This window comes from Artibeus jamaicensis, unplaced genomic scaffold (assembly GCF_021234435.1).
Source record: "Artibeus jamaicensis isolate MK-2021 breed Jamaican fruit bat unplaced genomic scaffold, CSHL_Jam_final contig_718, whole genome shotgun sequence".
Taxonomy (NCBI): domain Eukaryota; kingdom Metazoa; phylum Chordata; class Mammalia; order Chiroptera; family Phyllostomidae; genus Artibeus; species Artibeus jamaicensis.
This window is the reverse complement of record NW_026521936.1, coordinates 2045138-2060346: the sequence shown is the minus strand read 5'-3', so window position 1 is coordinate 2060346 and position 15209 is coordinate 2045138. Positions and strand designations below refer to the sequence as shown.

At 53.3% G+C, this 15209-nt stretch overlaps 1 protein-coding gene and 1 long non-coding RNA gene across 2 annotated transcripts in view; one reads left to right on the top strand and one right to left on the bottom strand.

Moving 5' to 3' along the window:
* The window catches only part of CNTNAP2 (contactin associated protein 2), a 1645556-nt gene that overhangs the window by 64918 nt on the left and 1565429 nt on the right, over positions 1 to 15209 (bottom strand). The gene's annotated exons all lie outside the window — the stretch shown is intronic.
* Positions 13459 to 14279, top strand: LOC128628374 (uncharacterized). The gene is made up of 2 exons (XR_008392764.1): positions 13459 to 13705; positions 13813 to 14279. It is a non-coding gene; the product is annotated as an uncharacterized LOC128628374 (long non-coding RNA).

Sequence of the window (15209 nt, the reverse complement as noted above, 5' to 3'; positions counted from 1 at the left end):
TCATTCGGCGGGGAAGACAACAGATTTAAATGATCAAAACAGATATAATCCATTAATTTTCCGATGGCTTCTTCCTGCTGCTCTTCTCTCTATAACCAGAGCAATTAACGTTTCCAGGGCAAAGGCATCATTAGGTCGAACAGAACAATTTCCCAAACCCCGCAGGCGACACAGGCGTGGAGGGCTGTGAAGGTCGTGAAGGTTGCAGTGGCTGACCGCTGTGTGTGGGGCTGAACTTGAACTCCATAAAACAGACCTACCACTCGTCAACAGACAAATAAGCTCCGAGAGTAAGTCCCCTTCCGCCCATTACTGTGATGTTTCTCTTTATAGGGCAGAGGTTTTTAAAAAAAATCTAGGCCTGTATCAAAATTGGGAAGTTGCATCCTTTAAAAACTTTTGATTTAAAAATGATACAGCTGTGTAGGTACACTAGCTATTAATCCTGTAGGTGTATTAGAAACTGTTAAGCTTTCTCTGTTAAGACTATTGTTGATTTTGAAGCTAATTTAAAAAGCTATTCTTTTATTCTTCTGTTTTGATGTTTGGGTATCTTCTTCACTCACGAAGCAACTTCCTTCTTTTGCCATTTTGTTTTTAGTTTTGGTTAGAAACCAGGGCAGAAAGTCAAGCATTAAGTTTTAAATGCTTCCTCTTTGGCACTGGAGTGTGGATGTGTTGGTTCCCAGGAAATCCACAACCCCAAAGAATCAGAGAAACAGATTTTATTTTACTCAACCCAAAGTGATCTCGAATTCTCTTCAAACCTCAGTGCATGGAACTTAAAAGGATGTGGCTGAGACTCGCGGTCCATCCATCAGTCCCCGCTGGGGACACGCTTCCTCCCAGATGCAACCCTGAAACGGCAGGGCACCCAGAACTGACCTGGCGGTGGGCTGGCTTCCCCGCTGCACAGGTCTCCCACGTAGCCGAGCTTCGGGCTTCGTCCCAGCAATCTCAAAGGTCCTTTTCTACCCACTGCTTTATAAGATAAACGACAAGGACACACTGCGGAAAAATGGGTTTTCCTTGGGCGCACAATGCCGATAACACACTCTAGAGGTGAGGAAGATATTTCTGCCCTTGCGTCTGGGATGTGAAGAACAAGGAGCCACTCCCACTATTAAGTTCTCAGGTTGATTATTTATGACCCGACTCAGCAGAAAGTTAAGTGGCAACAGGGCCAATCGCCGAAGCTTATAGGCCCCGTGGGGCGGAGGCGGCTGGGTCAGCGCCGCTCCCCACCACGCTCCCGGGGAGGCTGTCCCTTCTCCCAGATCCCAGGGTGCTGGCCATCACCTCTTCTTCTCGGCCTGGCAACGCCTCTTCAGCCTGTTCTGCGAGTGTTCACTGAGCGCCTGCTACGTGCGTAGCTCTGCGTGAACCCCTGGGGGGGACACAAAGACGGCCAAGATGACCACACTGGGAAGACTCGACAGGCACTCGTGGGAGAGCACCTCCCCCACGCCCTCCCCAGCGGGTGAGCCACTCCCACTGAGGAGCCCCAGGGGGCCTCTGTCCTCAGGGCCGAGTGCGAGTTCGGGGCTGGGGATGCTGTGAGTGTGCGGAGGGTGCGCGAGGGCCTGTGACCACGGGACACGGCTCTGATTCCAGGTGCACGGGAGAGGCGGGGTGGGGCGGGCAGTTCCGGGAGGCCCACCTGGGGAAGGAAGGGCGAGGGGGAGGCGGTGCAGAGTGGTGTGGCGTGGGCTTCAGTGTCCGTCTGTCCGTGGGTTCGTGCATGCGCACTCTCCACACCACTCTCCCCTCCTCTGACCAAGTGCAGGCCTTCACGGGCCTCAGCCCTCACCTAAACGTGGCCCGTTCTCCTGGCTGGTCTCGGCCCTGAGAAGCCCTTTCAGGGTAACTGATTACGCACTCCCTCCCGCCGGCTGCCCTTTGTCTCGTCCTTGGCCTGTGCCACTAGCTGTCGCCCGTGAGGAAGCCGGACTCAGGAAGGCAGGCTCTGGGCCCGAGTCCCTGCAGAGTCCCCAGCCCTGTGCGCTGACCGCTGGCACATGGAAGCCCGGGGCTTCGGCGGGGGCGGGGCAGGTCAGTCTGAGTCTTCACTGTGCAGAGGCGGCGGCCCTGGCGTCCCAAAGTCCACGGGACTCACCACGCCCACGCGGCTAGTCTGCGACGCCCGGTCTTCTGTCCCCTCCCCTCCATTCAGCCTCCCTCCGAGTCCCCCGGTGGTGCCTGGATGCGGGGACTTCCACCACCACAGGCTCGTCCCCTCGCTGCTCCGTGGGCTCCGGCACCGCCAGGCTGCCCCCCGGCGTGGCTGCCCCCCACCGCCGCCCAGCGGGCCACCCCGCTTCGGCTCTTCCTGCCTCTGAGGGACAGGTCTTCCTTCTTCACCACCAAGAGCTCAGAAAGTGAACTAGTATTGCTGTGCCTTTTCATTCATGTGTCCCGGGTCCCCAACTTGGTGCTAGACCCCCGAGGTGGGAGGAAGGGTCTCAGGCACGCAGACTCGCAGGCTTCAACGTGTCCTTGGAGGCCATCTGTCCAATGCAGTCTCGGTGACAACACAGAAGACGTCACTGAGGCCCAGAGGGGGAAATGACCAGCCCAGTCTTTTTGTAAAAATCGTGGAAGTACATGTAACATTTGTTATTTTTTACGCTGGATGAGTGGATAAGCATTCATCCTCCAGCCCTGGGATCTACACTCTGCTTTCTGTCCCCAAGAACCTGGCGACCCGAGGGACCGCGCAGTAGGTGGAATTCCACAGTATTGCCTGTTGGTGACTGGCTGTGTCCAGTGAGCGGGAGGCCTCCGTGGCTCGTGCATACCGCAGGCTGCGTCAGAGCTCCCTTCCCCTTTAAGGCTGACTAGTGAACATCCCGCTGTGGGGACAGACCACCTTTCGCTCGTCCACTCGGCCAGTGACGGACACCGGGGTCGTTACACCTCATTGTAACCAGTGCCGCTGCGAACACGGCACACTATTCGATTTTCTCTTCCTGCCCGACGCAGTGCCCTCCGCAGAGCAGAAAGTCAGGAAAAACCCCCGATCGTGGTTATAATCTCAGCCAGCCCCTCCATCTGCGGAGAGAAGATTTAACCCCTGGAACAAAAGACCATCCTTTCGTAAGGTGCATTCCGTAAGACAACGTGCAGACGGATGCTCTCCATAGGCAGTCAATATCTCATGACCACTCCAAACGACCACGAAACGATGAATTTTCTTTTCACACGTGCATTTCTCTCCCTCCTGTGTCTACACACTTTCCAGAGGGTAGAATATCTGCCCCGGAACCTCATTTCTCCCTAAAGAAAGGCTGTTCGGGAACCCCATGGAGCAGGGCTGCATCCTGAAGCCACCAGTTTCAACAGCTCCAAGGTCAAGGGCTTCCCCTGGCCAGTCCCTGCGGCACTTCTGCTCCATTAGAGAAAGAGGGCGACTCAGCAAAACCAGGAGGCAGTGTAGCCCTTCCCGCTTCCTTGTGCCCTCTCTCTAAAGGGTGTGTCTTTGAATACATCCTTTATTCTCTGGGAACTCGGAAGGTCAGTTCAAGGACAGAGGCCTTTCAGTGAGGCGTCAGATCGACGCCTTTGGCGGCTTTTATCTTTTATCGCTCCCCCAGACTCGGTCAGATGCTCTTCCTTAGCCAGTATGTGGAAAAGTGTTCTTCTGCCGCTGTTCACAGTGAATGTGTTTGGTGTTTATGGAGAGCCTGTTAAGCTAAAAAACTCCTGGGCACAGACTGATAATCACTTTGTGTGTTTCGAGGGCACACGAAACGTCCAAATCATGCCTCACGTCCAGTGTTAGTTTTGCTCTGTGACACGGCAGCCGGGGAGCCGGGCGGGGCTGTTGGGAGGAAGGGGGGGGGGGGAACTGAGGTCCCTGAGAGGGGACAGTGCTGAGTGTCCCACCCCTGGAGGGTGCCATGGTGCTGAGAGAACTGCCCGGGGCTTGCATGTGCCACTGCAAACACACAGAAACATGTGTCACCCATGTCCCGCGTGGAAACAGCGAGGCCAGGGCTGGCCGGTCCCTCCTCAGCAGGGCGGCTCCCTGGGTTCCTCAGGCGCCAGGGCCTGGCCCACTGACCCTCTCTCCTGCCCCTCTGTTCCCCTCAGCTGCCCACTTCTGCTTTCTTTTTAAAAAATATCCCTCCGACCTTCCCTCCCGTGAGGCTGATGTAACAGTTTACGTCCGTGCCCACGAGTGACAGAGTGATGTTCATCTTCCGGCATCACCGACCGACCGCCCGCCCCCGACGGGGAAGGTGAGGACTGCGCTCTCCACCCCATCCGCCCCCACCCCCCACCGCCCTCTCCAGCAGGGAGGCTGTCATTCCGACTCCACTGGTTCTGAGTTTTTGTGTATTAAGACCTGTAAATGCCACTTATGCTAAGCTGTGTCATTTCCTAGGATTGGTTTCCCTGTACTGCAGCTTTTGTTCTTTCTGGGGGCTTTTCTTTTTGTTTCTTTTCATTTGTTTGGTTTTCCTTTGGTGACTTTAATTTCTTTTGGTCCTTTGTACCTCCCTCCCCTCCCATCATCAACGACAAAGGAAAAAGCAGCTGAGGCTGACTGGGCACTCAGCGCCAGGTCCTGGTGCTCTGCGGAGCACAGACCGTCTCACAGAACACACCAGGCAAGGTCGCTGTGTGACCTTGACCGGGCGAGGCAAAGATGAGGTCACTGCATAGTCGTGTCTCTGCACAGACCAAAGAAATATCCAAACCACGAAAATAAACAGACATATCCCTTTCCTGCCTAGTGCCAGTAACCGCTTGTTTTTTTTCCCCCCCAGCCACAGCTTTAGCCCTGATTGGTTCTGCCTATGCTGCAGATAAAAAACGCCAGGACAGCCCGTCACAGACTGACCCCTGCGTCCCGCCAGTATCCAATCCAGAGCAAACTTCTGCTTCTTTGAAAAGTAGCCCCCACGCATGGAACAGAAACCCAAGTGCTACAAAATGAGCTTCCAGCCCCGCTAAGGCGCACCTGCTCCCCACCTCCCCACTGCCTGCTGTCTGCCTTGCAGCAGGGAGGCAGCGACCCCGAGTCGTTCAAGTTCCGTGAGGCTCTGCGTGGCCAGTGGCTGTGATGTATCCACCGGGGGGCGGGGCCTCCGTCAATGTTCTCGTAGAGCCTGAGGATGCCTTGGACGGCTGCCCCGGCTCACTGACGTTAGGGGGCGTATGTGGGGTGGCGCTAGCGGTCTGAAGGGCCTCACTGCCCGCGGCCCGGAGGGAGCCCGCGCTGGACTGAGCCTCCATATTTTGCTCAGGCCCTTCCACTTTAGGAGCTTCCCCCCTCCCTCCTTCCTTCCTCCCAGTCACCCCTGGGCTGTAACCACTGTCGTTTGTGTGCACACATGTATCAGAGGGGTTTTCCTGAATCTAAACTTTTGTCTTCTCTTTGCAGAGGAAGAGCAAATACTATCACTGTATTTGCTCTTTACAGTGATAGTTTCATGAGTGTCTGAAGTCGGTCCCTCTTATTTTTTCTCCCTGTTCCTCTCCTTTTAAAAATTTTCTCTTGAGGGAAACTTTAAAAATAACTGATGGAAGTTACCGTCCTGTTATTATGCACTTCAAGAATTTCTGTCCAGATTAGCTGCCAAAAATGTGTAAAAGGCAGGAAAAAAATTAAACAGTTTGTGTTTCTTCTGTGGACACTGAAAGCTGTATTTACAAAACAGCGTCTGTTACCGTAGTTACAAGATAAGAAGCACAGGCCTCGTTCCAAGATGGAAGAAGAGCCCTGAGGGTGAGGCAGAGTCTTGTCAAGTTAGTTTCCCACATGAAAATATCAGCATGATTTAGTCGGCCCCAGGCCACGGCCAAACTTCTTACAAATTAAGGTTTCTAAGTTTCCTACATTGTTTTTGTGCGTTAAATAAGCCACCATTTGAGTTAAGTACATCGTCACTGTTTTCATAGCATTTAAAATATATACGCACACTCACACACACATATAATTGTATTCAACTAAATGAAAAGGCAATAATGGAATTAAAACATTTTTAGAGAGAGACAGAGAGCAAGGGAGAGGGAGAAAAACGACGGTTTTGTTTTTCTACTCATTCATGCCTTTGTTGGTTGATTCTTGCACGTGCCCTGACTGGGGATTGAACCTGCAACCTTGGTGTATTGGGTTGATTCTCTTACCAACTGGCTAGGTCGGTAATAATGGTTTTCTAAAATGTTTCATATGTTACCAAAAATTGCAATTCCTCAATCCTTAACTAATTTTAAGACCTCAGGCAAATGGCTTAATGAATATATAATCTTTGATACTTAGGTCATTTATAATACAATATAAATGCTTAGACCATTTAAATACAATATAAATGCTAGTGACTAAACATACTTTTCACTCACCCTTATTTCTTAGAATGGCAACAGAGTAACAAAAGATGCAAATGTCTCTGAATGATGTGCGTGTTTACTTTTGCCACCTCGAATTTGCTACAGTGAAATGAAACTGGAGTTCCTAAAGTGAAGAAATTACTAGGCAATTCTTTGTCTTCTGTCTTCTATGTCTGGAGAAAAGTTAGTTCATTGATTAAATATGATAATATACAAGGTTGGTAATACCCAATACAGTAATTAAGTTAAATATAAATATATATATCTAAAATGATGGATTTGATTTTTGGTTTATTTAAAAATCATTACAGTTACTCAAGATAATAAAGACCATTTTAAAGCTACAGTTAAGCTTTACACATTTCATAGCGTATCTCCTTAAATACGACAGCCAGATATGGGGTGCCAACGACCATCAGTGGGGTCCTTACTGCCTGTTCTCTAGGAGAAGACCCCTTCACATCTTCCCTGTTTCACTCTGGGGGTTGAAGATGGTGTCTCCTCATGTCACACTGACATGCAGTCTTGACATTCAGGTCACTGTCACCAGAGTGCAGACTGATGCCCAAAGGCACGATTCTGGCTCACACCCACCCTGTTCCCTCAGGCTTTACCCCCTCAACCGCCCTCCCCCAGAAAGCGCCTCGGTGTCTCCTGGAAACCCCCCCATTGTGGCTCCGGAGGTCACGCTGCCCTCCCTGGGGGCCTGGGCACAGCCGGACTTTTTGAAGATTTAGCAACCTGGTGTGACCGTGCTGCACCCTGGGGAGACTGCAGCCCTCGGAGGGAGATGGGTGTGCGAGAGAGACGTTCATCCGCTCCGCTCCGCTCTCTTCTCGGGCGATAAATTTCAACATGCAAACTCGGGTTTCTTTCTTTCTGTTGCACAAGAAGACATTTGAATCTGTTCTCATTGAAAAGTCAAAATGAAATCAAGAGGAAGCTTAAAAACGGGTCCCTATGCCAACCTCAAGCGGATAATGGTCGTATAAGAAACAGTCACCGGATTTAATGGAACTGTGGCCGATGAGTCATTCTCTGCGCCCGAACAGCGGTCGGTCCTGGTGGGAAGGTTCTGCAGATGCCTCAGACAAACCGGCTCTGACCGACTCTTACAGAGGTGAAAGTGACGGCAACGTTTAGCAAAAACAGACACGGACGATTACGTAACACAGGATCTGAAGAGACCCGTGGGATACGCAAAACCACGTGACGACTGTGATCTCCATAATTTAAGAGTAGTGCAGTATCTTAAAGGGGACAGATGTGCATTTGTTTAAGATTAACAGCTGCTTTGGAATTAAGGCGATTGTACACGCGAGTCAGGAAGAGGCAGGCCAGAGCAGCACGCGCAGTGAAAACGCCTGATCGGCGGCCGCCAGCTTGCCCCTGACGGAAACCATTCCAAGGGCTGTGAGGCTCACGCGATCGGGAGCAGAGCTGGACACCTGTTTTCCTTTGTGCCACCCACCTTTTTTCCTACAATGGCAGTTCAAACTCAGCTTCTTGATTTTCTCTCCCGTAGCCAAATAAAGCTGTGCTGTTATCTAGCGACAAGAAGGATGAGCTCCCAAGCCCCAGAAAGACACGGAGGACACTTATGTGCCCATTACGACGTGAAAGAAGCCGGTCTGAAATAACCACGCACTGTACGGTTCCAGCTATATGACATCCTTGTAAAGCAAAAGCATGGAGACCGTGAGAGGTTGGTGGCTGCCAGGGGCTGCAGGTGGGGAGGGAAGGGAGCTGGAGACCGGGGTTTAGGGTTGTGAAACCTCTGGGTGTGGTGCCCTCACGGAGGATCCACATCCTTCCGCGTCTGTCGAAATCCACAGACCCCACGACGAACCCGAATGCAGACCACGGCCCTTAACTATTAACACTGTTAATCAGGTATCACTACTGTCCATCACGCACGGTGGCGAGTGTGCAACACCAGGCGGTGCGGTGAGACGCTGACAGTGGATCCTACACACTCGTGGGGCAGGGGGTGGGGCGCGTGGGGTTCCTCTGTAAACTGAAAACTGCTCCGAAAAACAGTCCATTTTTTTAAAAGGCTGCAAAATCAAACCTTTACACTATAAAGCTGCCTAATCATAAGTCATTTTCAAGACTAGGTCACTTTATTTTAAATTAATAACGTGACTCCATGCGTACCTTTTAATGCCATTAGTTTGATATTATTTTAAATGAATGACGTAACTTCACTATTAAAAAACGGAAAGATTTTTCACGTTTTGGGGTTTGATTCAGATGACTCACAGTAAAAAAAAATCCATAAAAATCTGGTGTTTCCAAAGTAACCAGGCTGACGGGAACTAGTCTATGCGAATGATCCGTGTTCAGCCCGGACTTCTCCCTCCTCCCTGCCCCCGCCGCACTTCCTGCCTTAGCTCGGCTCTGGCTTGGGAAGAGGGTCCTTCTGTGTGGGGGCACCTGGCAGTCCCTGCCCCAGGGCCCCAGACAGCCCGGCACAGTCGCTGGCTGAAAGCGGGTGAGGACAGCGGCCTGATGGGGGCGCCAGTGCGTCTCCGCCCCAGGGTCCCACCTCTTCCACAGAACGGACTCGGACAATGAACCGGGGAACCCGCACAGGCAGACGGGACTGCGGCCCCGCCATTTCCTCGCTCTGTGACCTGGCGCGTGTCACTCAGACTCTCGGCGCCTCTTCCCTGGTCTCTCAGACGGGGATTTACATAGACGGTGCCTTGTGAGGTGAGTTTCATCAGCTCACAGACTGCGTTTTTCATTTATCTGTCTAGTTACTATGGATGACACTGAAGGGCGCTCTGTGAATGAGGTTGACTCTAACTGAGAAAGGAAAATGGAATTACGGTTCGTTTCCGATCCACGACTTTGCTTTGTCCTCCAAGTTTATGCTTTGAATGCTAATTCCTTGTGGACACTAGAGACAGAATAGCAGTCTGACTGTGGGTTGACCTGGGGGAGGTAATGTGAACTGTCAATTAAAAATGATAGAAAGTTTCTTCTAGAAGATTAACTTTTCAAAGTATGCGCACTTCATCGTTGTTAATGTTACATTTAAAAGACCGTAGAGTTGATCTGTCTGATTTCCAGAAAATGAAGTTGTCACATTCAGAGACCCCCCCCCCCATGCTTGCAGCGAGAAAATACATCAGTCGGATGAAATATCCGCGGTAAACATTTAACGCCGTTCCTTACAGCAGGATTATTCACGCTCCGCAGATTTTTAAGAGATGAATGACTCCTCCCGGGAAACACTTATTTTCCCACGGCTTCTCTATCCTTCCTTCAGCTGCTATGGGAAGGTCTGCAAGGTGTGTGCTGCCCCACGAGGCTGCGGAGGGACCCCCAGCACCGACTGACGGACGAAAATCTGTGTCTCCTGTCCACCTTCCACCGTGCCTTTTTGTCTCGTCCTTCGGAGTACTTGAATGAAGGGTGACTTGGCTTGCTTTCATTCCAATGGACGTGTGAGCCTTCAACTTCTCCAGCATTTAAAGTCCAGCCCATGAGCAAGACCATGCAAAGCATCTTTGTGGCCCAGACCCCCGTCCCCCGAACACGCCACGTTCTCCCACCCTGGGCCCTAAAAAGCAGCGGTGTTGAGAGGCAGCCGACCTCTGTGCACCGTGGGATGTCGCAGCCCCGGGAGGAGACGATCCCACTCCACCTGGGTGACCCCAGAGGGACCTGCTGCTCTACTTTGCAGAGCAAGTCAAAGATCAGATGGTACCACCCTGCCCAGGAGGGCGGCGCTGAGCACTCAGCACGTGCAGGCACCATCGTTAACCTTCCCCAGGCCTGGGCCGTTGTTACTGTCATCACCCACATTTCAGAGCTGAGGAAGCGGCAGCTCGGACACGCAGGAAGCCTGCGGAGGCTCCCGCAGCAGGCGGGCAGCTGCGTTCTCCGCCTTCAGGCCATAGAGTCTTCTTTTCCCGCTGAAACTTGGTGGGAAGACTTGCTTTTACAGCTGTCTTGCCTGGATGTGCAGAGCCTAATGCTGTACTTATTACTTGTGCTTGTCAAAGACCTGCTTGGGTGGCCAGTGAAGACTATGGTGACGTTGCCAGCATGTCACTTTGGAAAGGGCATCGAGCAACCTGCTCTGTGGCCCTGGGCCAGTCACTAAACCCCCGTGGGCTCCGTCTGCCTCGGCCGTGAGAGGATGTGGTTTAAGGAAATTATTCCTCAGGGCTTCCCATGAGTCTATGGAAGTAATGATAATGATAAAATCCCATCAGGCTTCCAACGATGAAAGTTACTAATGTAATTAAAAAAGAATGAGATGCCAACGTCAAACCACAACTCACTGGGAAAATTCCTTCTATAAGAGAAGATCTCTTTCAGCCTGAGAAGATTTTGGACATTAAGACTCTGTTAAACTTTCTTTAGGACATGAGAAATTAAATGTGATTGCTTCTCTTTAGTTTGCACATTGCTTCTCACCGACCACTTAACTGTGCTTTCGCATCAGTGTTTCACTACTTCTTTACCCATCATAAAGCCAAAGGCGCCTGAGCAGAAATTTCACCGAGCCACCTGCCCTCGTTGGTGGGGCATCCGGTTTGCCGCCCCCTTCTGTTAGGAGGCGGCCGTCCACCAGAGGGCGCTCTCCCTCAGTGGCAGCAGAGGGTCCAGTCCGCCACGTCTTCCTCTATCTCCGTTTTTAGAAATGCACTATATTAATCATTCCTTTCAATAACAACCCTAAAAGAACGATGAAATTCTCAGCTGTCAATAAATATTTAATTCCTGTACATTTCCCAGCTCTGCTGGCGGAGGCAGGAGGGTCAGAGAGAACGAGGACATGGCCACGCAGTCCTGGTCACGGCCCCCGCGGACACTGACCGATGCAGGACCCCATATGAACCACGTGGACCACGCCACCTTCTACTCCGGTTACTCTTCTAAACACTGAAATGTGTACTGAAGTCATCGCCGGATCACATGCGGTTGTAAGAAATAATACAGAGACCCCCTGTTTATTTTGCCCAGCTGTCCCCAGAGGAAGCATTAGGCAAAACTATCACACAAGGTCACAGTTAGGGCAGGGAGGCGGTGATGGCTCAGTGACCCTGTTCAGGCTCCGGGCTTGCTGGTGCCTGCGTTTAACCCTCTGCCCCCCTGCAGGTGTGGGTCTTCACCACCGCGGCCCAGAGCGGGGACGGCCCCCACACCGTGAGAGTCCGCACGGTGCCCTCTCGTACCCAGAGCCAGCTGGGCCCCTCTGGCCCCCTCCCTCCCGCCCGGGCACTGACCTCGGGAACCACTGATCTGCCCTCCGTTTTTAAAGTGCTGTCACTGCAAACAGGTCGTGTCCATGGAAACGAGGTGCGTACCCTTTGGGGGCTTGGTCCCCCGCCCCCATCGGCCCAAGTCGCTTGTGCTCCCACGGTGGTGCGCTCCTTCTCGTCACTCAGGGAGGGGTCTGTGGCGCGGAGGTGCCGCCCGCGTGACTGCGCAGCGGAGCCACGCTCTGAAATCGAGCAGTGTGCCTTTTCTCTTGTGTCTGAGTAACAGTGACCCATGTTCATGTCAACCCAAGACACCCGTCTGTCTGGGGGGTGGCATGGGGGGCAGGGAGGGAGAAGGGACAACCGCTCGAGAGCTGACATGCACCACGGGACCGGCGTCAGCGCAGCGTCTGGAACGCGTCCCACATGGAAGTCCTGATATGTCCCCCCGCCCCCAACGACTTCTCGCCCAGGGTCGGGAAATGGCAGGACCACTTCCCCACCCATTCAGGCCCTGAACGTGAAGGATCACCTCTGACACCTGTTTCTCCCCCGTGAGTCTGTCACCACAGACGAGGGGCTCTTCCTCCAGCATCTTCCTACTCCAGATGCCTCCCCAGCTGCCCACCACCGTCCCCATCTCCCTCCCGGACGTCGCAGTTCATACGGCCGGCCGACAGCAGCAGGAAGGGCACTTCTAATGTCCCGGCTGGACCAAGGCCTTCTGCGCTCCCTCTGCACTCAGGATAAAAGGGGGGCTCCTTCCGGTGGACTCCCCAACATGTGCCGTCGGCAGCGGGGTAGGCCTCTGCCTCCCCCCATCTCCTACCCCACTGTGGGGTCCCCACTCTGCTCCTGCCAGGCTGGCTTTCCTGCCCTTTGTTCCCTGGACAAGCCAAGCGTGCCCCCCCCTCGGCCCCCAGCCTGTGCACTGCTGTCCCACCTCCCTGCCCTCCTTTCCCGCAGTGCCCGCATACCGACCCCCTCGCTTACCACCGCCCCCCCCCCCCCTCCGTTTTCCTCCCAGCATTCATCGCTGCTCGAGTTACTGCCCACGAGAACGCAGGCTCCACGGGGCAGGCACTTTTCCTGGTTTGGTCACTGTCCTGGCCCTTCACCCGCTATAGCTCAGCGCTCTGTTCTTTCTACAGAATTAATGATGCCCTAACTCCTCTGCTCACTCCTCTCAACCCGCCGAGGACCAGGCGGGTTGCAGTTTTCCTGTGATGTGCGACGGCGCCCAGCCTTCCAGCTGACACGGGGCAGACGCCAGGCCCTGGCCAGTGTGGGGGCCGTGACGACGGGGAGTGTAGCTGACTGTGTTCACGTCCCCAGCTCCCTGCCGCCCCCTTTTTCATGTCGCCCTGGGGGGTCCGCCTCCCTCCTGACTCTTCGTTGGGCCACGGGGCTTACTCTGGACAACAGCACCTCGGTGGGCATGACGGGACCACAGGCTCGGAAAGCGCTCCCACCGCCGGCCTTGCCTCTCGGTGCCGCGGCTGCTGCCTCTACGGCCCCAGGAGGAAGAGGACGGGGACCAGAGCCCATCAGCCCCGAACTGACCCACAGATTAGTGAGGAAAAACCTGTCGTTTTAACCTCCTGAGTTTGGGGACTGTTTGTTACATGGCTTTCTTTTCTTTTGGTCCATAGCTACCTGACATAGGAAGTGAAAACAAAGCTTTTTTCTCTTCTTAAAAAAATACACAAAACCCGAGAGGATTGTGTGCAGAAGAAGGAAGAGAGGGGGAGAAGAGCTCAGCCGGGCCCAGGAGGAGGAGCTCCGGGGCTCAGGGCGGAGACTGGCCCGTGGGCTGCGGCACAGACTGGGGCCAGGCCAGCCTCAGTGGGGGGGGCGGGGGGGCAGGAAGCCTCTCTCTTTGGGGGGCAGGAAGCCACTGTATCTCCCCTGGGCTGCTTGGGGCACTGGCGTCTGCCCTGGGGAGGGGAGGGGCCCATCTTCAGTGACAGCTGAGGGGACAGAAGGAAGCAAAGGCGGCAGGTGCCCCTGGAGCACTGCCTGCGCCAAAGAGGGAGGATTCGTTCGTCAACCACAGATTTTACCGCCCAAGGCCGGAAGAGCGCCCCGTTACCAGGCGGACACAGGACTCTGGGCTGGCGGGCCGTCATGCAAACCCAAGGGACAGCGTGAGTCCAGGTCCCTGCCTGTGATGATGTCAAAAGAACCCCGAAGCTGCAGCCTCCCCCTACCCCTCCCCTCTGTAACCTACACTCCTGTCCCCATTTTATCAAAGGAGGAGGCAGAGGTCCGGGACGGCCACCTGAGAGACCAAACACTTATTTCAGACGGACAGAGCACGACCAGAGGTGACTGATGGAACGACCGCGTCGACTCAGCGGTCAGCCGGCCCGCACGTTTGTTCACCTGCCCTTGCCACCCACGGGGGACGTCGGGCATCGTTGCAGGCAGGTGGAGACAGCGACTCCTCTGCTCGTGTACGGGGCTGCGTGCAGCACGGCAACCGCCAGCTCGGTCCCCTGCAGCCCCTCCCGCACACCATGTGTGTCTGCCACTCTGCGGGAGGGGCAATCCGTGCAACGTGGCGGCCAATCAGGTGACTCTCCTCATCTAAAAAAACAATCGCTTTAATGACACCTTTCAACCCTGGGGTAACATAAAAACCACAGCATGACTTGTCTTGCATTGGCCAGAGTCCATTATGGTTTTTTTCCATTAAATAAAAGGCATTTTTCAATTTCACCAATTACTTTATTGACTTGGATATTTTGAGCATGTTGGTTGTCTTCCGCTACTGGCTTCTAGTGGGTAGGGGCCAGGGTGCTGCTAAACATCTTCCAATGCATAAGACAGCCCCACAGTGAAGAATTATTTGGCTAAAGTGTCAACAGTGCCAACAATTTTGCAAACCAGTTTTTATAAAAGTACATGTTATTAATTATGCTATTACAGTTGTCCCAAATTCCCCCTTTTGTCCCTCTCTGTCCAGTACCCCTGTTCCCTCCTTAGTTCATGTCCATGGGCCACATGTGTAAGTTCTCTGGCTTCTACCTTTGCATGTTCGATCAGTCACAGCACCCTCTCCACACACAGCATAAATCTTTTTTCTTTTTTGCATTGCAGTTGTATTTTTACATTTCTTGAAATAGTAAAAAGCAGAATACACCAAAAAATTGCGTATTTTCTTCCACCTTCAATGTTAAAATGGATGCACAAAAATTCATCAATTCTGATAAGTTTTCTAAATGCACGGCTGATATGACGGCTGTCACAACACACTCTAACAAAACTGTTGTGAATGACGTCAAAGACACTAAGCACCACTGGGGCCATCGTACAGAAAGAACGTAACAGACTTCTTGGCCAACCCAGTAGACACATCCTATAATATGGCAGATGCCATACGACTCTCCAAACCCCGGCGTGTGGGCCCCTGTGGTCTGTGCTTTCTTCTGGCCTGGGCGGCAGGTTGTGGGGGACACTGGGGTGAGCCAACTGCTGGGAGCTAAGACTCTGGGGGCAGGAGGTGTGGCCTCTGGCACCCCCCCACCACGGGAGGCCGCCCTGCGCTGGCCCCCACAGTCCCCCCTAGGCTCTGCCCTCCGACTACCCGCAGGGCTGGTGGTCGGTAACGCCTGGTTCCTCTCCCTGGTTCACTCCCCTCCTGACACT